General features: G+C 39.2%; 1 long non-coding RNA gene across 2 annotated transcripts; it reads right to left on the bottom strand.

Moving 5' to 3' along the window:
* Positions 1 to 13,046: 13,046 nt before the first annotated feature.
* LOC125607135 lies at positions 13,047 to 15,323 on the bottom strand. Of its 2 annotated transcripts, none has more exons than XR_007338447.1 (5): positions 14,812 to 15,323; positions 14,668 to 14,747; positions 13,973 to 14,343; positions 13,731 to 13,896; positions 13,047 to 13,300 (listed from the first exon to the last, which is right to left on the bottom strand). It is a non-coding gene; the product is annotated as an uncharacterized LOC125607135 (long non-coding RNA). The 2 variants fall into 2 exon arrangements; XR_007338448.1 differs by having other exon boundaries at positions 14,172 to 14,343; positions 14,812 to 15,316.
* Between the last annotated feature and the right edge of the window lie 8,307 nt (positions 15,324 to 23,630).

The raw sequence follows: 23,630 nt of genomic DNA, 5'->3' as shown, positions 1-23,630 counted from the left end.
TATAGAGAAGAAGACTGTACATGCACAACTTCTTGGAAACACAACATAATTAATGAAAATAAAGACTAAAGTTCAAATTTAAAAGATAGGCTTATGGATACTTCTTCATGGATGAAAATGGGACAAGAAATGAGCATGGTTTCATCAAGAGGCTCATGTGTAGTGTTGTGTCCAAGCCTCATGAAAAACATTGTTTGGAAAACCCAGTGGGACAAAACCAAACCAAGGAAAAGAGTGCAAGTCACAACACCTCTCTTGATGAATGAGCTAGACGGCTTGAGCACAACCAGTGTGGTTGGATCAGCACACTCTAGACTGCCCTGGATAGTGTGTAGGAGTTGGTGAAGAGCTTGCTGCAACCTTGCTTGCTTAGACCGAGTCATCAGACCAAGTGGTATGTGTAAATCGTCAGAATGGCATCCACGGGGTTGCATCCACTCAGTTGCATCCACAGAATCGTATCCACTGGATTGCATCCCTTCTGTAGCATCCACCAAGTCGCATTCTTTGCCTTCCTTAAGTTCTGGTACAAGCTGTTGTATCTCTTTAGTTGCATCAGTTCCTTTGCTTGCCAAGATCACATCATCCTCTCCCACTTGAGAAGGATTTAACCTCAAATCTGTTTCATCTGCATGATAAGGAACTAGATCAGTAACATTGAAGCTTGAACTTACATTTTACTTATCTTAGAGATCCAGTTGATAGGCATTGTTGTTGATCTTCCTGATGATTTTGAAAGGACCATCTAATCTAGGCATGTGTTTAGATTTTCTTTCGTTAGGGAATCTGTCCTTCCTCAGGTAAATCATCTCCTTTCTCCCTTTGTTAGCTTGCTTAGCGTACAACTTGGTCTTGTTTTCTATATTGCTCCGTGCGTTCTCATGTATCTGCTTAACAAGTTCAGCTTTCTTTTGTCCATCCAAGCTAACTCTTTCACTCAAAGGTAAAGGCACTAGATCCAAAGGTGATAAAGGATTAAAACCATAAACAATTTCGAAAGGAGAGAACTTAGATGCAGAATGCTTAGCATGATTATAAGCAAATTCTACATGTGGCAAACATTCTTCCCAAGTTTTAATGTTCTTTTTAATCAATGCACGCAACAAGGTAGACAAAGTTCTATTGACAACTTCTGTTTGCCCATCAGACTATGGATGACAAGTAGTAGAGAAACACAGCTTAGTTCCTAACTTAGACCATAAGGTTTTCCAAAAGAAACTAAGAAACTTGGTGTCTCTATCAGAAACAATTGTCCTAGGCATTCCATGAAGTCTAACAATTTCCTTAAAGAACAAACTAGCAACATTTATAGCATCATATGTCTTATGACATGGAATAAAATGAGCCATCTTAGAGAACCTATCCACAACTACAAACACATAATATTTTCCAGTTTTAGTTCTAGGTAATCCAACAACAAAATCCATTGAGATGTCATGCCATGGATGCAAAGGAATGGGTAGAGGAGTATACAGACCGTGGTTTTGGACTTTGGACTTAGCCTGTTTGCAAGTGACACACCTTACACAAGCTCTTTCTACATCTCTTCTCATGTGTGGCCAATAGAAGTGATCTTGCATTACTTTCATTGTCTTACCCACGCCAAAATGTCCTCCAAGTCCACCTGCGTGAGCTTCCTTGACAAATAGTTCTCTCAAAGAAGAGTTAGGCACACATAGTCTACTTTCAAAGAAGAGAAAACCATCATTCTTGAAATATTTACCACTACCAAACTTCTCACAAGAAGCATATATATCCTTAAAATCAGAATCAGTGGCATATAAAGTTTTGATATGTTCAAATCTAAGTAGTTTGGTTTCAAGAGTGTTTAAGAGAATATACCTTCGAGATAGTGCATCAGCAACTATATTTTCCTTACCTTTCTTGTACTTGATCACATAAGGAAAGGTTTCTATGAATTCAATCCATCTAGCATGTCTCTTGTTCAGTTTCTGTTGTCCTTGGAGATGTTTGAGAGACTCATGATCAGTGTGAATGACGAACTCCTTTGGCCAAAGATAGTGTTGCCATGTTTGCAAGGCCCTCACAAGCGCATAGAGCTCTTTGTCATACGTTGGATAGTTTAGAGTAGCCACTCCAAGCTTTTCACTAAAGAAAGCTACAGGTTTCTTCTCCTACAGCACCTATACCAACACCAGATGCATCACATTCTATTTCAAATGTTTTAGAAAAGTCAGGGAGAGAAAAAACTGGTGAATTGGTGAGTTTCTCTTTCAAGGCTTGGAATGTTTCTTCCTGTGCTTGCTCCCACTTGAACCCAACGTTTTTTTTGATTACTTCAGTCAGTGGTGCAGCCAAAGTACTAAAATCTTTGACAAATCTTCTGTAGAAACCGGCTAGACCATGAAAGCTTCTCACTTCACCAACTGTCTTTGGGCTTGGCCATTCTTTGATTGCTTTAATCTTTTCCTCATCAACCTGGATACCTTCTGCACTCACAACAAAACCTAAAAAGACAAGGTTATCTGCTCCAAAAGTACATTTCTTTAGATTAGCAAACAAGGATTCTTTTCTAAGTACTTCTAGAACCTTTCTAAGATGCTCAATATGCTCATCCAAGTTCTTACTGTAGATCAGAATGTCATCAAAGTAAACCACAACGAAATGACCTATAAATGATCTAAGAACATGGTTCATTAGTCTCATGAAAGTACTAGGTGTATTAGTCAGCCCAAATGGCATTACTAACCATTCATATAACCCATGTTTCGTTTTAAATGCATTTTTCCACTCATCACCTTCTTTCATTCTAATCTGGTGATATCCACTTTTCAAATCAACTTTAGAAAATATGCTAGAACCATGCAACTCATCAAGCATATCATCTAATCTAGGAATTGGATGTCGATACTTTACAGTGATATTATTTATGGCTCTGCAATCGACACACATTATCCAGCTACCATCATTCTCTGGTACAAGCAAGACTGGGACTGCACATGGGCTCATGCTCTCACGGATATGACCTTTCTCCATAAGCTCAGTGACTTGTTGTTGTAGTTCCTTGGTCTCCAAAGGATTAGTTCTATAGGCTGGCTTGTTTGGAAGTGAAGCTCATGGAATAAAATCGATTTGATGCTCTATTCCTCTGATAGGTGGAAATCCTTGTGGAGCTTCTTCTGGAAAAACATCTCTGAATTCCTGCAAAAGCATCTGTATTTTGCTAGGAAGATCCTGCACTAGCTTTGTTATGTTTAAGCATTGTTTAAAAACAAACAGCAAGTGAGGTAAAGACTTCCCTTTGGTGGAAGCAACAGATTGACAGGTTGTTTTGTCTTTGATTCTGATGAAGCTTTATTCTTCTTCAAGGCTATCTGATCAAGATGGACTTCTTGCGGTGTTAAAAGAACTAAGACAGTCTTCTTTCTCTTGTACTCAAGCAAATATCTGTTTGTGAACCCATCATAAAGAGTTCTTCTATCGGATTGCCAAGGCCTTCCACGCAGTATGTGTCCAGCATCCATTGGTAAGACATCACAAAATATCTCATCCTCATACTTCCCAATAGACAATGGTATCTTGACTTGGTGTTTCACCTCCAGCTCTCCTTCATCATTAAGCCATTGTAACTTGTAGGTGGTTGGTCTTTTCATGATCTTCAGACCAAGTTTCTCAACCATGGTTTCACTTGCAGCGTTGGTACAACTTCCTCCATCTATAACCAAACTGCACACCTTGCCTTGAACCATACAGCGAGTATGAAACAGATTCTCTCTTTGCTCATCTCCAACAGTCTTGGCTTGCAGATTCAGTGTTCTTCTTGCGATAAGTAACTCTTCACGAGCTGGCATCTCCACTCTTTCTTCTTCAGACTCAGATTGTTCCTCTTCCTCTGATTCAATCTCTCCATTATCTCTGATGAGTATTACCCTTTTGTTGGAGCAGCTACTGGCATAGTGTCCATAACCTTTACACTTGTAGCACTATATGTGTCTGGTTTTGGATGCAGTGGCTACTTCCTTTCCTTTAATACTCTGTTCCTCCACTTTAGGCTTGGAGAATGGTTTGGATTCTCTGGTCTTTTCGTCCTTCTGGTAGTGTGGCTTGCTGGCTCCATAGCTAGACTTGTAACTTCTTCTTTTCAACTGCTGTTCAAACATAATTGCCTTGTGCAGAAGCTCTTCCATCTCAACATAATGATGAACTTCAAGTCTGTCCATGATGTCTCGGTTCAGACCACCCATGAATCTGGCCATTGTTGCTTCTCTGTCTTCTTGTATGTCAGTTCTCAGCATAAGGGTTTCCATCTTCTTATAATATTCTTCAACTGATTTACTTCCTTGAGACAGTGTTCTGAGCTTGAAGTGCAGCTCTCTGTGGTAATGGCTCGACACAAATCTCTTCCTCATAATCACATTCATCTGGTTCCATGTTTCAACATGAAAATCTCCACCCCTTCTTCTTGCTGTAACCAAGTTATCCCACCAGCTTAGTGCATACTCTTTGAACTCAGTAGGAGCAAGCTTCATCTTGTACTCTTGAGTGTAGTCTCTGCAATTGAACACAAGTTGAATCTTCTTTTCACACTCTAAATATTCTTCTGGATCAGCGGTGCCTTTAAACTCAGGAATCTTCAGTTTCAAACTACCAAGAGAATCATTGGTTTGTGGCCTATCTCCTCTGTCTTGCCTTCTTCTTCTAGAGCCACTAGATCGGTTTGAATGGCTATAATAACTTTCTGTAGCAGGTTGGCTCGCAATTCTTCTGGGTCTCTCCCGATCTGAATGCACAACCTCAGCCCTGAAGTTCTCTAGTCTCTGATCCATCAAAGTAATCATGCGTGTAGTCAAAGCATCAAGTAGCAATTGATCCATTCCATTGTTCTGATTGTCTTCTTCTCCCATGGTTCCTGTTGATTTTCCAAACACAAACCCAGTAAAAGAGATCACAGAAACATAATATAACAGAAAGTAATGGAATAGAATCTAGAATAATCAGATTCAAATTTTTTTCAATAAGAACCCTAATTCTTTTCTCTGTAATTTTTTGTGAATCAAGTTCAATTGTTTAGTAATTTCAACACTTGATCTAGGTAGATCTGATCTTAATTAACACGGATCTAACAAGATCTGGATAGATTAATCACAAATCTAACAAGATCTAAACTTTAGAACAGATCTGAAAACAGAAAACCAAAAGCCTAAAAGTTGCAGAACAGGAAAAACACAACCTGATGATGGAGATATGCTCTGATACCACTTGAAGTGATCCTGGATAGATTGATCACGTCCCTGAATGTTCTGCAACGATTGTGATGATGAAATAAGAAGTGGATTGAGATGATACTTCTAAGAGTTGCGGAATTGGCTCTCATACTATCGGATTTTGCTTGCAATGTTAGGATGAATCTGAAATACACTAGACAAGCTTTGATCAAACAAGATTCAGAGAGAATTTTTACTAGAAAAAAGTTTGATGATTTTATTGAGGAATTTCGTCCATAATATATAGAGAAGAAGACTTTACATGCACAGCTTCTTAAAAACACAAAATAATTAATGAAAATAAAGACTAAAGTTCAAATTTAAAAGATATGCTTATGGATACTTCTTCATGGATGAAAATGGGACAGAAAATGAGCATGGTTTCATCAAGAGGCTCATGTGTAGTGTTGTGTCCAAGCCTCATTAAAAACCTTGTTTGGAAAACCCAGTGGGACAAAACCAAACCAAGGAAAAGAGTGCAAGTGACAACACCTCTCTTGATGAATGAGCTAGACGGCTTGAATCACAACCAGTGTGGTTGGATCAGCACACTCTAGACTGCCCTGGATAGTGTGTAGGAGTTGGTGAAGAGCTTACTGCAACCTTGCTTGCTTAGACCGATTCATCGGACCAAGTGGCATGTGTAAATCGTCATAATGGCATCCACGGGGTTGCATCCACTCACTTGCATCCACAGAATCGTATCCACTGGATTGCATCCCTTATGTAGCATCCACCGAGTCGCATTCTTTGACTTCCTTAAGTTCTGGTACAAGCTGTTGTATCTCCTTAGTTGCATCAGTTCCTTTGCTTGCCAAGATCACATCACACACCTAATGTCCTTTGCACCAGACCGACCAGGGTTTTTGCAGTTGGTGTCTCATATAGTCCGGGATAATCCGTATGCACTATAGCTGCAACACATCTTGGTGTAGGTTTCCTTTTCGTTTCAGTACTTGACGTTGCGCGAGAGCATGAATGCATCCCTGTGTATGTTCTAATCGAGAACGCTTCAGAATTATTTATCTTTGTAGCTCTCACAAGCCATATACAACCCTCAGCTGCTCCCCGACATTTCACCACATATCGACTCTTATCTGACTTGGCGATACTGATTCCGAAACAGTTTTGCTGTGATGCTCTATCAATAATATTGTAACGTCCATGACCCAAGGAGGGAGAGGCCCGTTTGTATTTTTTAAAATTAAAACCCAAAACCCTTTTTTTTCCTTAACTTTGTGCCACATTGGAAATTAGAAAACCTTCCTCCCTTCCCTTCTCCTATATAAGAAACTCTACCCTTTCTTTTTATTCTCATAAAGTCAAAGTATTTCTTTGCGCGTGACGAGTTGTTGTTGAATTATCCGACGACCAGTCGCTAGTGAATTTTTCAGGTGGAATTTCTGGGCGAGCTTCCGACCGGATTTCTGGGCGAGCTTCCGACGGGATAATTGGGCGAGCTTCCGGCGAGTTTTTCTAGTAAGTTTGTCGCCTCCATATTTCTAGTTATTGGAATATTTTAGGAAAGATTCTAATTTAGAAAATAAGTTATATTAGGGAAGTTTCTATTTTTGGAAACTTACTATTTTAGGAGAGTTTCTATTTTAAGAAAGTTTCTATTTTGGGAAACTTTATTTCTTGAGACTCTGAGCCTATATCGTTGACTTTCGTGTTGCAGTTGACCATCTTCCGTTGTGCATTTCAGCCAGTTGCTAAGGTGAGGGCTATTCTGTTAAATCCTGAGCTAGTTTAGTACTACTATTATGGAAAGTTTAGTTTCGAAACATGATTCGTCTCTGTGAATCGAGTCTGTTTGAGATTCTTTTTTGTTTATTATTATTTTTGAATGTTAAACTGTAAATAGAATAATAGAGGATTCAACAGTTGTGTGAAATGATTGCTGTTAAAGACTGTTATATATATATATACTAGGGTAAAACCCGCCCTATGGACGGGTAAACAAATGAAAACTATTTAAATAAATTAATTGGTAAAATACATTTAAAAATATTTAGTTTACTTTGTATTGGAAGATTATATTGACTATTTTGTTACTCTATTTATGCGTTTTATACTATTGTTTTGAATACATTGAGTTTCTCTTATAGATTTTATTTTAAACATATTGATTTAGATATTATAAAAATAATAATCGATGCACAATAGTTTTTTTATTAGGTAGATAATACCAAAAATATAATACTGATTGTTACTATTTAAAAATATACATATTTATTTGAAAAACATTATCCAGACTGATTAGTTTTAAAAATATATATTATTGTTTAGTTCTCAGAATATAATTAGTGATTGTTTTATTTTCATTCTATTACTTTTTGTATTTGATTTTATATTGATTTTATTTGTATATAAATAATCAATTATTTATTTAACAAATTAAAAAAAAACCGTTTTAATTTTTATTAATATATGGACTTATTTAAAATAATAAATATATCATGGATATAAAGAATACAATTCTCTCTTTAAGCTGCCATGTAATGAAGAAAACACTGTAACACCCCAAAACCGGCCCATTTAAAATTTTTAAATGCTAATGGGTCCTCTGCAGCCCAATTGGAAAACCCTAGGGTTTTCCCTACCTCTTTCCCTATAAAAGCAAGCCTCCACTTCTTTTTCTCTCATCAGAAATCTAGAAGCGAAGCCCTGCAGAGAACTCCCGGAGACTGGAAGCCCTAGCCGTCGACTCTCTCTCTCTCTCCTCGCGCCGCCTCTCTTCTCCTTCTCTCTCTTCGCCGCGTCTCTTCTCTCTCTCTCTCCTCGCCGCGACTCCTTCTCTCCTCTCTCTCTCGGCCGCGTCTCTCTCTCCTCGCCGTGAGCAGCCGCGAGTGGTGGTGGTGGCCGCGTGGTGTCATAGATCTCAGATCCCGCTTTCTCTTACCTCCTATTCTCAGATCCAGATCCAGATCTAGGCTAAGGTGAGGTGTTCTATTCCAGATCTTGTTCATGATCTTGTATACTGTTGAATGAGGAATTAGGATGGTTTAGATCTTGATTGATGTTAGGGTGATAGATCATACTGCATAAGAACGCTCGCGCTGATTAAGGACAGTAAACGGATTGTTGTATTACTTGAATGATGAATGTTTGGTTGGTCGATGATCTAATCTTGATTGTGGTTGAAAGCTAGGATGCTTAGAAAGAATTAAAAGTAGGTTAATAGTAAACGTTAACCGGTTGATTAGATGAATGGTAGGACATCCGTGAGATGGTTGTTTACTGAATTGTGTGTGACACCGAGAACGGGTGGCGTCTAGAAATGAAAGTAAAGAAAGAGTCTAAAGAATAAGGAAAAGGAAATGATAAGAAAAAGGAAAGAAAATGATTGATTAGAAAGTACCCGGAAAGGGTGGAATAAATGACCCAAGAAGGGTGGAATAAATGACCCAAGAAGGGTGGGATAAAGTACCCGGGGAAGGGTGGAAAGAAATGAAACGCGGCGGCCGTAGCGTTCAAAAACGGCGGAGATGCGGGGCCATAGCATCAGATAAAAATGGCAGGGTAAGAATAGAGGCGCCGGTAAGATTGAGTCACGCCGAGTCTTGGCGGGAAGGGGTCGTAATACACTGCAAAGGCGGTCCGAACCCGAGGAACTGGGCGGCGGGCCTACCAGGGCAGGCGACTTCACAGGATGCAGCAAGAAAAGGGGAGGAATGGTCCGCTTGAGCTGTGTAGGTCCTAAAGTCCTAGGATGTTGGGTCTTAAATAATAAACCGTATTCTATGATTGAGTGATGACTGAGTTCATTACAGCGCTTGATTGTGAAATGAAACTTATTAACTAGCTGATAGGTTGCATCGACTGAGTGTAGTGTCTAGACGGTTCTCGTTTCGCATTGAGCCGTATAGAGGCTCATGGGGGAGACTGGTCTAGGATCGCCTCACTGAGTACTAGTACTCACCCCTCTTTTCCCTCTCCCTTTTTGCAGAACTATAAGTGGAAATGTCAACGGTAAGGAAGGAAATGCAACTGAAACTCATGGGACCAGAAACGGGACACACGGAGATGTCGGGAAAATAGACATGTGTGTCCTAAACCCCGTGCCCTGGAACCCCGGTCGGAAATGGGAAGGGGCGGGTGTTTCAATTGGTATCAGAGCCAGGTTAAGGTCCCTTAATACTAACTTAAGGGATCAGCATTTCTCACCGTTGCCCATTTCCCTTATGGTTCTGTTCGACCGTCATAGCTAATGTGAAGGAGAATTCAAACAGCTCAGAGTTTCCGGCCGAGATCGGGTTAACAAAAAGTCTTCGTACTGCGGTGTAGTGGAGTTTCAGAGGTTCAGAAATGGGTAACAAGGAGTTGTAAGGCAAGTATACAGAGGAATTAGTCGCCTAGCACGTCAAGTCAAAGGGGTAATGGAAAGCCGGACATTCGAGCTGGAGGGAAGCGGCTCGCGGACGACACCGCCCCGCACCGGGCCGGGGAGGCCGGGGAAGGAGAGACGGACGCAGGGCCGAGGCGTGCGCAACTTCACGGAGGGATTAAACCCTGCAAAGAAATGGACTTCTGGCATTCAGATATCACAGTGAAGCTTGTTCCCAGTAAAAAAAAAAAAAAAAAAAAAAAAAAAGGGGAAATATGGGCGCGGGTCCCACCATCAGGGCGTGGGCCCGCCGACGAGGAAGGAGCAACCCGGGGCGGCCAAGGGACGGACGGACGAGTAGTGGGAGAAAAACCGATTTCAGATGGTGAGGACCAAACTAAGGATCTTCTTGGGGTAAAAAGGATGATGGAGGATCATCTTGGGGTAAAAAGGATGATGGAGGATCATCTTGGAGTAAAAGGGATGATGGAGAGTCATCTTGGAGCAGAATGCAAAATGTTAATAAGGATATGGGATCTTCATAGGGTAAAAAGGCTGACTGTAAAAAAAGGGTCATCTTGGGGCAAAAAGGGATGATAAGAACCACACTGGGATTTTGTCTGTTAAAGCAGCTCTAGCTTGAGAATTGATTGAAAACTGCCATCTATGCATGTCTTCTATTAGGTACTGATCAGGTCTTTGATTTTACGCTGCAGGATGTCTTCACCAGTGCATCACGAGCTCGGAGAAAGACGCATGCGCTATGGACCAAAAGGGACAAGGGCTTACGCCCGCAAGCCCTACCGTGACGCTTGGGACGATGTGGTACCTGCACTCTTCCCAGACGAGGAGGAAATGGAGTTCGCGGAGCCGCCGAACGCCCCCATTCAGGAGACGACCGTGAGTCGTCGGATTTTGATGCCCCATTTCCAGCGGGCAGCCGAGTACAGGCGATTGTACCAGGGTCAGGGTACTTTCCAGTTTGCACCTGAAGTTGACACGACGCCGCCCACAAGGGGCCGAGGGCGCCCCAGGAAGACGGGGCCGACCAGGGCAAGTCCGGGGCCGATCAGGATGGAGGACAGTGTACCAACGAGAAAACGTGGACGTCCAAGAAAGATTCCGAGCATTGATGCAGGGAGTCTGAGGAGCATAACCGGAATGTGTCGGTGTGGAACATTGACGCAGGCCAGGCAAGGACCGCGCTCAGTCCGGGAGTACACAGAGGAATTCCTGGAGTCAGCCAAAAGATGCAAGCCCAAGACAGCGGAGGATTGGTGCCGGTGGTACAAGGCAGGACTCCGCGAGGAGATTCAGGACAGGCTGATTGGTGTGTTGGAACCATTGGAATTCTCCTTGGTGAACCGGATGGCCGGTCAGGCAATGGAGGCTGAACGGACGCTTACTCGTCGGGTCGTCGCTATCTCGAGCTCTGAGGAGGACGTAGAGGTGGAAGAGGATCCATCGGAGGACTCAGACTGGGAAGAGGAGCCGGCGTCGCCGAGGGGGAGTGGCCGAGCGGCTGGTCCTAAGCAGGACGGGGAGCAGAAGTCTCCAGTACGAAGTGGCTAGATGTGTTTTCTGAAGTCAGCTAGTAGGAGTAGGACACGGTTTTTCTTCTTTCCGCATTGGTTTTAGCTTTTCGTTTCTTGCTATAAGGTTATTCGCGGATTTTGGCGAAACCTTGAGACCTATTTATTCGTTGTAGTCCTACTCCATTCCATTTATTAAATTCATTGTTGGTTTTAAATGATCTTGAGCAAGTAGGATGTCATTTCGTGCTTCCCTTGATTGTGTTTGGAAACCCACCCCAGTTTTGGGATGTTAAGTTCGAATTGAAGATTTGGAATTCGGGACGAATTCCGAATAAGAGGGGGAGAATTGTAACACCCCAAAACCGGCCCATTTAAAATTTTTAAATGCTAATGGGTCCTCTGCAGCCCAATTGGAAAACCCTAGGGTTTTCCCTACCTCTTTCCCTATAAAAGCAAGCCTCCACTTCTTTTTCTCTCATCAGAAATCTAGAAGCGAAGCCCTGCAGAGAACTCCCGGAGACTGGAAGCCCTAGCCGTCGACTCTCTCTCTCTCTCCTCGCGCCGCCTCTCTTCTCCTTCTCTCTCTTCGCCGCGTCTCTTCTCTCTCTCTCTCCTCGCCGCGACTCCTTCTCTCCTCTCTCTCTCGGCCGCGTCTCTCTCTCCTCGCCGTGAGCAGCCGCGAGTGGTGGTGGTGGCCGCGTGGTGTCATAGATCTCAGATCCCGCTTTCTCTTACCTCCTATTCTCAGATCCAGATCCAGATCTAGGCTAAGGTGAGGTGTTCTATTCCAGATCTTGTTCATGATCTTGTATACTGTTGAATGAGGAATTAGGATGGTTTAGATCTTGATTGATGTTAGGGTGATAGATCATACTGCATAAGAACGCTCGCGCTGATTAAGGACAGTAAACGGATTGTTGTATTACTTGAATGATGAATGTTTGGTTGGTCGATGATCTAATCTTGATTGTGGTTGAAAGCTAGGATGCTTAGAAAGAATTAAAAGTAGGTTAATAGTAAACGTTAACCGGTTGATTAGATGAATGGTAGGACATCCGTGAGATGGTTGTTTACTGAATTGTGTGTGACACCGAGAACGGGTGGCGTCTAGAAATGAAAGTAAAGAAAGAGTCTAAAGAATAAGGAAAAGGAAATGATAAGAAAAAGGAAAGAAAATGATTGATTAGAAAGTACCCGGAAAGGGTGGAATAAATGACCCAAGAAGGGTGGAATAAATGACCCAAGAAGGGTGGGATAAAGTACCCAGGGAAGGGTGGAAAGAAATGAAACGCGGCGGCCGTAGCGTTCAAAAACGGCGGAGATGCGGGGCCATAGCATCAGATAAAAATGGCAGGGTAAGAATAGAGGCGCCGGTAAGATTGAGTCACGCCGAGTCTTGGCGGGAAGGGGTCGTAATACACTGCAAAGGCGGTCCGAACCCGAGGAACTGGGCGGCGGGCCTACCAGGGCAGGCGACTTCACAGGATGCAGCAAGAAAAGGGGAGGAATGGTCCGCTTGAGCTGTGTAGGTCCTAAAGTCCTAGGATGTTGGGTCTTAAATAATAAACCGTATTCTATGATTGAGTGATGACTGAGTTCATTACAGCGCTTGATTGTGAAATGAAACTTATTAACTAGCTGATAGGTTGCATCGACTGAGTGTAGTGTCTAGACGGTTCTCGTTTCGCATTGAGCCGTATAGAGGCTCATGGGGGAGACTGGTCTAGGATCGCCTCACTGAGTACTAGTACTCACCCCTCTTTTCCCTCTCCCTTTTTGCAGAACTATAAGTGGAAATGTCAACGGTAAGGAAGGAAATGCAACTGAAACTCATGGGACCAGAAACGGGACACACGGAGATGTCGGGAAAATAGACATGTGTGTCCTAAACCCCGTGCCCTGGAACCCCGGTCGGAAATGGGAAGGGGCGGGTGTTTCAAACACACTCAAGCTTGTTCGTTTATCAAGCTGGCAACAGTATTAATCAAATATTAATCTCAATTACATCCAAGCAACACCCAGCTACGTAGTTACAAACAAAAATAAAGAAACCGACCTTCCATTTTGTCTAAAATGTTGTGTGAACTCTCTTGAATTTGATATATCGCATGTTTTCAAAAGATAAAACATAGAGAGCATTATTTCTCCACAGCCTCGTTGATTCCATTTGAAATTCTTTGTTCGTTCTCCCTTCCTTTCTTCTTAGAAAGTAACTGCAACAAAAAACAAAACAATACTCTTTGGGAACTATTCATATACTATTGTGCATCGATTAGGTTCAGAAGATGCTACATTTATTCTGAAGTTTTCCTTTAAAAGATGCTACATTTTCAAGAAACAGAACCATGAAAGATAGAGAAGGAAGAATGAGTTCAGACCTAGGTTCTGAAGCTGTTATTTTCAGAAATCACTTGGGATTTCTAAAAGCTATATTTTTAGAAATATTGGCTGTTTTCAGAAATATTTCAGAATGAGTTCAGCCAATTTTTCAGAATGAGTTCAGACAATATTTCAGAAATATTGGCTATTTCTAAAAGCTATACTTTTCAGTGAAATTGGTGGCCGCAAGGAGATGCTTGCTTTGCTTTGTCTTAAGGCCGTAAACTCTACATGAAATTGGAAGGTGAAAATGTGATTGCTCACCAAAATTACTTGTGCATCAAGGAGAAGCATATCAACACCCATAAAGTCACCGGATTCCTTCACAATCCCAGCGTCCCATAATCTGAGGGAGATTCAACGGTGGAGCTACAAAGGCCGGGCTTCAAATCGGCGAGTAAAATGGATGAGGTCGCCATAACCGTCGCTGCTGTAAAAGTGTAAAAGGAAGTAAATGAGAGGAATGAATTAATGTTTTTTTTTTCTGCATAGGATAGGAGACATACATAGTTATAGTGGAGGATTCAAGCAAATGATTCAATGAGATTCATTGAATGATAGATCTTGTGAGTAGTGGGAAATTAGTGTTAATGTGATCATCAATGAGGATGCATTAATCCATCCGTCTTCCAAAACGATTACGAAATTATATCAAGAGTAAAAGGAGTCGAAGCGTACAACAAAATACGATGCTTTCCAACTGACCTTGATCAGGACTCAGCGTCACCAAGAGAGTTTGATCTGAAGTTTCTAGTTGCAAGTCTGATTTCATTGAAGGTAAAGCTTTTAACGTTTGCTCAGTATCTCTCCTTCTCTCTTATGAAATTCCGATGATGATGATGATTGAACACTTGAAAGATGAGACCACTACTCTTATCTGCAGAAACACACAAAGGGTTGACTGAAGTAAAAAATGATGACAATTGAATAAGACTGAGACTGTTTTAATTAGATTACTTGAAGATTCTCACAAAGTTCTTTCCTTTTCTTAGAACCCATCATTGATAAACTGATAAAAGATCAAATTTGCAGAGAGACACTTGAAACTAAAATCGTAAAAAAATTCTGGGAAATTCCACAAACGAAGAAATTAAAAAAAGATAGATAGAATGTACACTCAACACTAAAGCTGAGGTAAGATCTCATTAATAGAAAATGGAATTAAACGAAAAAAAGCTTAAAATAAGAAACGTTACGGCACCTGGCGAACTTCGACGGTGGTGCTACACTGTGCCCAACTTTCAAGTCAGCGGGAAGGAGAGCGAAGTTGGCCATTCTAATCTGCAGAAGTTTTGGATTTATATGAGAGGAAATCAAATGATGAATTTTACGGATACAAACTCACCTATTTATAGCTGCAGATTCAGAGAACAGAAGATAGTGAAGGATGCATTGTATGAAGAATCATGGATGGAGTGGGGAGAAGGAGTTAAGAAGGTTGTTAATGACAACGATTGAATGCAGTCCGTTTGCCGGTGAGAAGAAAACCAGCCGAATCGACACGAACGACAAAATCCATGGTCGTTTAAGAAATCAGAAGTTGAAAAAACATCATGAACCCTAGAAATTAATACAATTTTAGAAGACCAAGAATGTGTGTATTGGGCTTTTATAATGATAAAGATCAGCCCATAACAATTAAACCCTTAAAACACAAACATTTTAACGAAAAAGAAAAAAAAATCAGAAAGCTGGACACGTGTCGCGCTCTCCTACTCCTATTTGATGAGGTGGCAAGAGGAGAAGAGAGTTAACTTCTACTTTATAGTATAAGATACTAGATTTTGACCCGCGCTTTTAAAACGCGGGTTTAATATTATTATTTTTTCAATTGATAAATATTTAGTAAATGTCATATTTTTATATATTTGTATTTTATTTTATAAAAGACTTAAACTTTTTATCTTTATTTATCGTATTTCATTTTAAATGACTATTTATGTTTAAAAAATTAAACATTATTTTTTTAATGAATTAAGTTGGTATAACTCTGATAAATTAATTTTATTATGTGGTTAATATTTTAATAAAAAAAATTATATATTTTTATTACGATTTATACTTTTCAATGTAAAAATTCAATTTTTTTATGAATTCTTAAATTATATTAAGAAAAGAAAAAAATAATAATTAAGAATAGTTGAAAAAAAATTATTTGAACTTGGACTCAGTGGCCCAAAAGAAGAAAAAAAGTGAGAATTGGATCTGATTTCTTAATTGGCCCAAATGACCCAAGAGATATCTGATGTGGGTTCGATCTGAAAAAAATGACCTAATATAAATGTGTTATTAATATTACTTGATTGCCCTTAATAAAACATGCAATGTTATTAAAGAAAATGGCAGACTAAGGTAAAATAGACAATAGGATTCTGCTTTGATAGTATAGATTTATAGTGTTAATTTTTTATATTACATTAATTTAAAATCTCCACGAATTTATTTAACTTAATAGCATAGATTACATAGTTTGAATGTTTAATATAACAACCCTTTCTTAAAAATGAAACATTAATTTATTTATAAGCATAAGATCAAACTTATGGTTTGTAGGTATGTTAGGGTTTAGGGGTTGTGCTGCTCAAAGTTAGATTGTAATGATTTAGGGTATGAACTGTATTTATTAGGGTGTATAGTTTGTATGTTTTCAAATAATGCTTGAATGTAACGGTTTGAATTATTGAATGTAGTTGGTCTTAAAAACCGACACAAAATATTAATTAATGCTTTTATGTAATTGCAGTGATTTAGAGACTGGTGTTATATTGCAGTGATTTAGAGACTGGAATCGTGTTATTCTGTATTGTTTGTATGTTTTTATACTAATGGCTGAATGTAACTGGTTTGACTTTTTGCAGGTAATTGGTTTGGAAATAATCGTGCGAAAGACGGGAAGTATATTAAATAATGCTTTAATGTAATTGTTTTGCAGAAGGTAAATTACGATTGGTTTGGTTGTAGTCAATGGTAGTGTTTAAAAAAAAATAGAAAGAAAAAACAATGGCAGTTTCTTGTAAATAACCTGAAAGTTTAAGGGCAGAATCCTAGTAGGGATTCTGCTTTAATAGTATAGATATATATATAGTTATATAGTAGGGACTATGTGATGAGTGCGGGGACCCAGAAAAATCTGGGCTAGCGATGCATATGAGTATGGGGGCCAGAGAAATCTGAGCTAGCGACGTATAGAGTACGGAGGCCAGAGAAATCTGAGCTAGCGACGTATAGAGTGCGGGGGCACAGAGACATCTGAGTTAGCGACGCATATGTGATGAGTACGGAGGCCCAGAGATATCGGAGCTAGCGACGTATATGTTGTGTGGTGCGGGGTGCAAAGACGTTTGCATGTCGAGGCATATTAGTGGAGTGTGGGGGTCCAGTGAAGTCTGGACTAGCGACACATATTATATTATCGTATATCCGTATGAGGAGAATGTGGGGTGTGCGGACTAGCTATGTACCATCAGCGCATTGTTTGTTCCGTGTGTTGCGCTAGGCATCTTATTTGTTCATACTAGAGCTATGCCTACATAGTCGTAGTGCTATGTACTGAGTCAGTGGTTTGCGGCTTAGCATCCCATACCTCACTGGATGACTCCCCTGTTGCTCAACCCTCTTTCTTCCCATTGCAGGTGACATGTCGAGTAATTGGATATCTTGACGGTTTGGTGTCTGGGGATCATCATATTTTTATTTTGGTTTTCATTTGATTTATTTGACGTATTTTTATAAATCAATTTAGAGATGTATTTCCTTCAGATTTATTTTATTAAATGTGTTTGATATTTTATTCGGTTTTAAATAAACTCGGTTTGATTCGGTACTTTTCGGTAAGTAGCACGCCGGTCTCGAAAGAGGAAGAGACGGGTGTTACAAATATCTTTGACAACTTATTTACTCGGAAATTCTTGCAACAACAGAAAACCCAAACCATCTTCCCACTCTTTAACCACTGAAATTTCTTTTGCAACACGTGACAGTTCAATATAGTCGCTAATTGGACGAACACCCATAGAGTTATCTACGTCGCCCTCATTCTCCACGCTGTCCATTTTATCCAAACCAATGCCCCCTTTGTCGCCATCATTCTCCACGCTGTCCAAGTTATCCAAACCAATTCCCCCTTTGTCGCCCTCATTCTCCACGCTGTCCATGTTATCCAAACCAATGCCCCCATTGTCGCCTTCTCCATTAACAACACTATCCACCCGTTCAGCACCCGCTAGATATCATTCTGCTTCTTCAATGTGAGTAAATAGAGTGACTGCCCCTGGATTAACTTCAACTTTGGGTAATCCACTCGCAAGCTCACAATCATCTCCAGATTTCTCATAATGTCCATCATAGTCAAAGTGTATGTTCGTCGAAGAATAACTCATTATCTGTTGTACAAAAAAAATAAAACTCTTAAAGTTATTCCTAGTTATCCAGTTTTGCTATTGAAGTTATACTAAGTTATATCTTGTTACACATTTTTGTCAGGGAGTAAAGTTTCACCTACTTAAACTTTTCTAGTCTACCAGTTTCACACTATTCAACCCATTCATTCGGGAAATTCAGCTTTGATCCCCGACTTTTCTTGTTGATTATCCAATTCCACAAACCACCCAACTCCCACACTTTCCCATTATCCCCTAATTGACAACCCAAATATGAAATCTACTGTCTCATTAACCGAACGAGCTTTTCATTCCACTTTGATGGGGTTATAAGATACAAACCAGAACCAAGATAATGCTTTACCTGAAGTTGGGGATCCATTGCTCAATGATTCAGCATCCAAGCGAGCAGCCGCCGTCTCCTTTAGAATCGAAGAATCGCTGGTTTCGATTTCAGGGCAAGAGAGCTCCTCTCGCACCAAACCTAGTAATAACCGTATTGGGGGAAAGAGAAACAAACAATAAATCCGAATAGAGAGAGAGAGAAACAATAAGAAAACAATAAACTCATAAATCCACATGGACAGGAGAGAGAGAAAAATCGCGCTTGCTTTTGATTGGTCATAAAGAGAGGGGCACTTTCGACTTTGCCCATCGATATGAAGAGTATCATAATAGACAAGAGTACACCAGAATTCGTAAGAGTAAGCCAGAATACTTTTTGCCTCATTAAGAGCATCTGAGATTATTACCCTAATATCTTCCATGTGTGTTGTTATGTCGTTTATGTTTACTATTAACTTTTTTTAATTCTAAACCTCCTTATTCTGCAGTCCTCTCTCATCCAAGAATCTATTTTTTCCCATTGCCTAAACACTTTTCGAGAACTGCTTAGGGAGGGAGCTATGTACGAGCTTAGTTTCTTCGATGTCACGAGAAGCAACCATCATTTCAAGCTGTGCAATTCCTTTGTTTCCATCCATCTTAACAAATCTAGAAGATTGTTGAAGTGTCTGTTGTTGCTATGTTCAGATTCTGAAATGTTAAGAAACTCATGTCCTTAGCTAATGCTAATGTATGTCTTCATCTGTACGTCCAAGGTCATAAGTTAAATATGTTAACATCTTATACCAGACAACCCTTCCCTTTCAGATATCACTGGTGGGGTTTGTGACGTCAGGGAAACATACAATGAGTCAATGACCACACTCAGACTACTCAACGAGTATGGTTAACATCCGAGTAGATAAGTAATTTCTCAACTCACCTATTACTCAGTGATTGGTCAGCTGTGTTTGTTGCTTTCGGCGCAGCTATGACTAAGCTCTTACAAATGTACGGGCTGCAGAGGTTGTTAACCCCATGGTTTGTGGCATCGACATAAAATGAGTACTATAGTTTTACGTTTTTGAAAAGCAATTAACTGACTTGGATTTGATTAATATCAGGGACATGGTCGGCAGGAAACGACAAGATATGATCTCCCTTACTTCCTCCAGGACATTGTTGGGAAGAGCTACTCATTTCATCTCAAGCTTTTTGAGCCTGTGATCGCATCAATCGCCTCCTAGGACTTACCTTTGCACCGCATGTAAATTCTCTCAAATTTTCTCATCCTTTGTCTCTTTAACCTAATAAATACTAACACGTTTTTTTTTGTTTGTGGACAGGGTGGCGATTTCAACCTTGGAGATGATATGCCTAGAGCTAATTGTGCTTCTTTCAAGAACCATGCTGGTGACCTCTCCTCCAAGGACACGCATACCCCTGGAGCTAATGATGGAACATGTGAACTTGCAGATGCGGTGAAAACAACATCAAGTACTAGCCCGCTGAAATCAATTACCAATCATTTTGATAATCCACAGGTGAGGGAACCCATCCAAGAACGCTCGCAAAGCTTAGTTTCATGCATAGAGCAGTATATTCGTTTCCACCCATGCTTTTGTCTTATGAATCTAATTCTATGTTTTGGGAATAAGGGTTAGGACACTTAGACAGAGCAGTGCCTATAGGTAAATGAAAATGGCAATGACCTTAACGAGATTATTGACAGTATAAGCAACTGGTATTTAGTCAATTCGCCTGGTTAGATTTTGAGTTTTATCTTCTCAATAAATATATTTTCTTTTCTTTTATCTTTTCGTGTTCATCTTCTTGTTTTTTTATTTATATTGTAGTTGCATGTTTTGCGATATTTGCAGTAATTTATAGGGCATTTGTATGTATAGATTAGGAAAATTAGTGAATAATTTTGTTATGATAAAAAAGAATTAAATATATTTTCTTATAAAATACTCCCTCCGTTTTTTTATATAAGTCGTTTTACAGCTATGCACGTAGATTAAAAAAACCATCAATTTCTTATATTTTCTAAACAAAAACATCATTAATTATTTACCTAACCACAATTCAACCAATAGAAAAAATAAAAATATATTACCATTGGTCATACAACATTAATTACTAATAAATTTTACATAGAAAATCGAAAACGACATATAATTTGGAACAAAAACATTTCTCTACAACGACTTATATTAAAAAACGGAGGGAGTAATTTTTAAAACCATTAGTAAACAAATTTAAATAACTAGGTTTGACTTTGAAATAAATGCATTTATAAGAAGACTTTGAAATAAATGCATTTTTTGTAGCTATATCACTGATTTCTTGTAGTGTTTCCGTATAACAGACGTCTTCCAAAGATATCTGCATCTTACATATTCCATGTACACCAAACACCTGCATTTCATGGGCAAGAAAAAAATCTGACTCCAACACCCACAAACCAAGCTCCGGCTTTAAAGAGTTAAAACAAGAGCTCAAAGCTGGAGTCTCATGAACTCCACAGATCGGTCACAATACTCATTGAACAAAACTTACAGTCCCGGGCGTAGAGCGGTCAAGCCCCTAGTACTAAATAAACTTGACAATATATAACCAAATACTAGAAAGAGAAAAACATAATTGATTATATTTGAGATACTTTATTTCAAAATATTAATATTAATTCATATATTTTATGTTCAGTTTATTTCTCTATTATCCGGTTAAAAATATTAAAGAGTTATTACAAATGTGATCCACAAATTATTATTAATGTTTATTTAATAGTGATAGAAGAAATATTTTGAATAAAAATAAATAGTTATATAAATTTATCAACTACGCAAAAAAAACTTTAATGTTTTGAAAATCGAGTAGTAGTATCAAAATTCAGAAATGAGTATATATATATATATTTAAATATATTTAAATTGAATAAAAACATATTTACCATATAAATATTTAAACTGCTATTTATTAAAGAAAATTTTGTCCATTGCGGATTTGGACTCAAGCCGCTATATATAATTGGTTGTTCAAAAGCATGTGTTTTTTTTGTTCGAAAAAAAAAGAAAGTACGTTTTTGCTCATTAATAGAGCTCTACACTTAGAAAAAAAACCGAATTCTCTCTCAAGCGGCTCTTTAGACGATTTCCAAAACCACCGTCAAACACTTTTTTCTTCACCGAGATTACCGAGTCCGGCGGCTTCGGCCGTCGGATTTTCTTGTTTATTCTCTTTCTAGTTAGTATTAGGTTAGTAATCAACCCAATTCATGTTGAATTGGACATCAAGTTTCTCGATTTGGGAGAAACCAAAGCTTGTTTGGTTGCTGTCTCACCATTTGCGGCCATCCTGGCTTCTTCACCGGCAAATATCATGTATGATGTTGGTTATATCAGTCATCATCTGGACAATCCTGAGAAACTGGACGAGAAGATCAATGGGTATTCGTGGAATGTTGGGCGTGTGTCTTTTCTCCCAAGTGGAGTGTTATTCTCCGATATTGGAATCTGTGGTCAGAAATTACAGTATTGATGGACTTCCTTTGCACATGTTGCAAGTTTGTATAATCTCTCGAGGATCTCGATTTGAGCACACACAAAATCAACATCAAAAGCCGCCATGGCCAGGAGATGTCAAGAGATTGATGCACTTTCTACAAACGGGGACGAAGAATGGCTTGGGGACAATAAGGAGAAATACGCAGATGTTTCTACAACAAAACAATTTGAAGATAGGATTTTATTAGTTTCGAAGCAAAAGAATTTCAATGCCATGGACAGTTTCAACAAACCATGTTATCTTCTGCAGCGGGAGTGTTTGGGACGGATCGCGATGTAACAGATGGATCACATCCAATGATCTTCTTAGAGAAAAAAGGCGTTTACTCACAAGAATTAAGAGCCACAAGAAAGATTTTATAAGACCAAGAACGAAATGGAGGAAAGCTAGCGAATCAGCCTATCCTACGAATGCGTTAGGAAGCATCGTGTTACTGCTGTCTCTGCTAAATGTTCGTTTTAATAACATGTTTGTTGTAATTTATGTTTCATGTAATATGTTATATTGATTTGATATCAATAAAGTTAGGAGTTAAAAAAAAAAATAGAGCTCTACACAAAATGCACTCTCTTTTTTATTTTTTTCTTACAAACAGCAAAATTTTTTTGTGTCGACAAAACATTCATTGATGTTGGGCCAATGGACAGTTATATTTGGTATCGGTTTTACAGATATTAAGGAGGCCCAAATAGATTATTATCAAATTACAGCCCAAAAGAAAAGAAACTGGAAGCTTCAGTTTGTACACGTGTCATTTTCTTAGGCTTTGGTAGACACGTAACAATTCCACACGTCTCACATGCGATCTCCGGCAATCACAGCCGTCTCGCAAAAGTTCTCCGCCGCAAACGTGCATGAACTGCTTCGCAATTCTTCTCTTTCTCACGGCATCTCTCATTTGTTCTCTGTTCTGTAAGACCACCGGTACCATAATAGGTAGAATCTCTTCTGTCACCCTCTTTTCTCATCTTCAAACTTCCTTTGCAGCTGGCTGGAGCATGTCTGTGTCTTTGATATTGAAGAATCGAAGATCTTTAAGACTCCCCCACTAAGGATTGCGGTCAGAAACAGACACAAAATTACCCAATCCAAAACTGAAAATTTTGATTGAAGAGAGATTAAATGGAATCTAATCAAACCAAACCCAGAGATCTACACTAATATCTCCTGGAATACAGAGAGCTAACCCCAAAATCCGATCAAAAGACCTAAACTTTATTTATTCAAATCAAACCAAAGAAAAAAACAAAATACTTGAAGAACAGCTTCAATTTGATTTGAAAAGTCACAACAAAATTCGGCTAAACCAAAGCACAATCGCCAACGCAAACTGGAATCCGCAAGCAGAAGTATAACATCGACGATCAAACTATTTTATAGACAAAAAATGCTCAGCTCAATCTCTCCCCCTCTGAAAGATGGAATTTTGATAAGAGGGGTCGAGAGAAATTTCTCTCTCTTAAGAGAAGAGAGAGAGAGAGAGAGAGAGAGAGAGAGAGAGAGAGAGAGAGAGAGAGAGAGAGAGAGAGAGAGAGAGAGAGAGAGAGAGAGAGAGAGAGAGAGAGCTAAGCTTACAAACAGGAAACTAAAAAAGAAATATGGTGATTGGTGAAAGTAATTGATTTTCTAGAAAACGTAATTAAAACCTGCTACCGTTCATTACCAAAATCTCATATAACCGTCTCAAGAAAAATATTAAATATAAATAATATAAGGCAAAAGGTATACTGGTTTAAATTTAAAATTCAATTATAAACTTTTTTTCCGTCTTTCATTAGGGTTCAAAGGCCAAAAATTACAACTAATTAGGTTTAAACATTAAGGGCCAAACAAAATTACATAAAATTTAAGTCCAACTAGAGATTTGTGGGAACCAAAATTCACACTATCG

Source organism: Brassica napus, chromosome A3 (genome assembly GCF_020379485.1).
Source record: "Brassica napus cultivar Da-Ae chromosome A3, Da-Ae, whole genome shotgun sequence".
Lineage (NCBI taxonomy): Eukaryota > Viridiplantae > Streptophyta > Magnoliopsida > Brassicales > Brassicaceae > Brassica > Brassica napus.
This window is presented reverse-complemented; position numbering and strand designations above follow the sequence as displayed.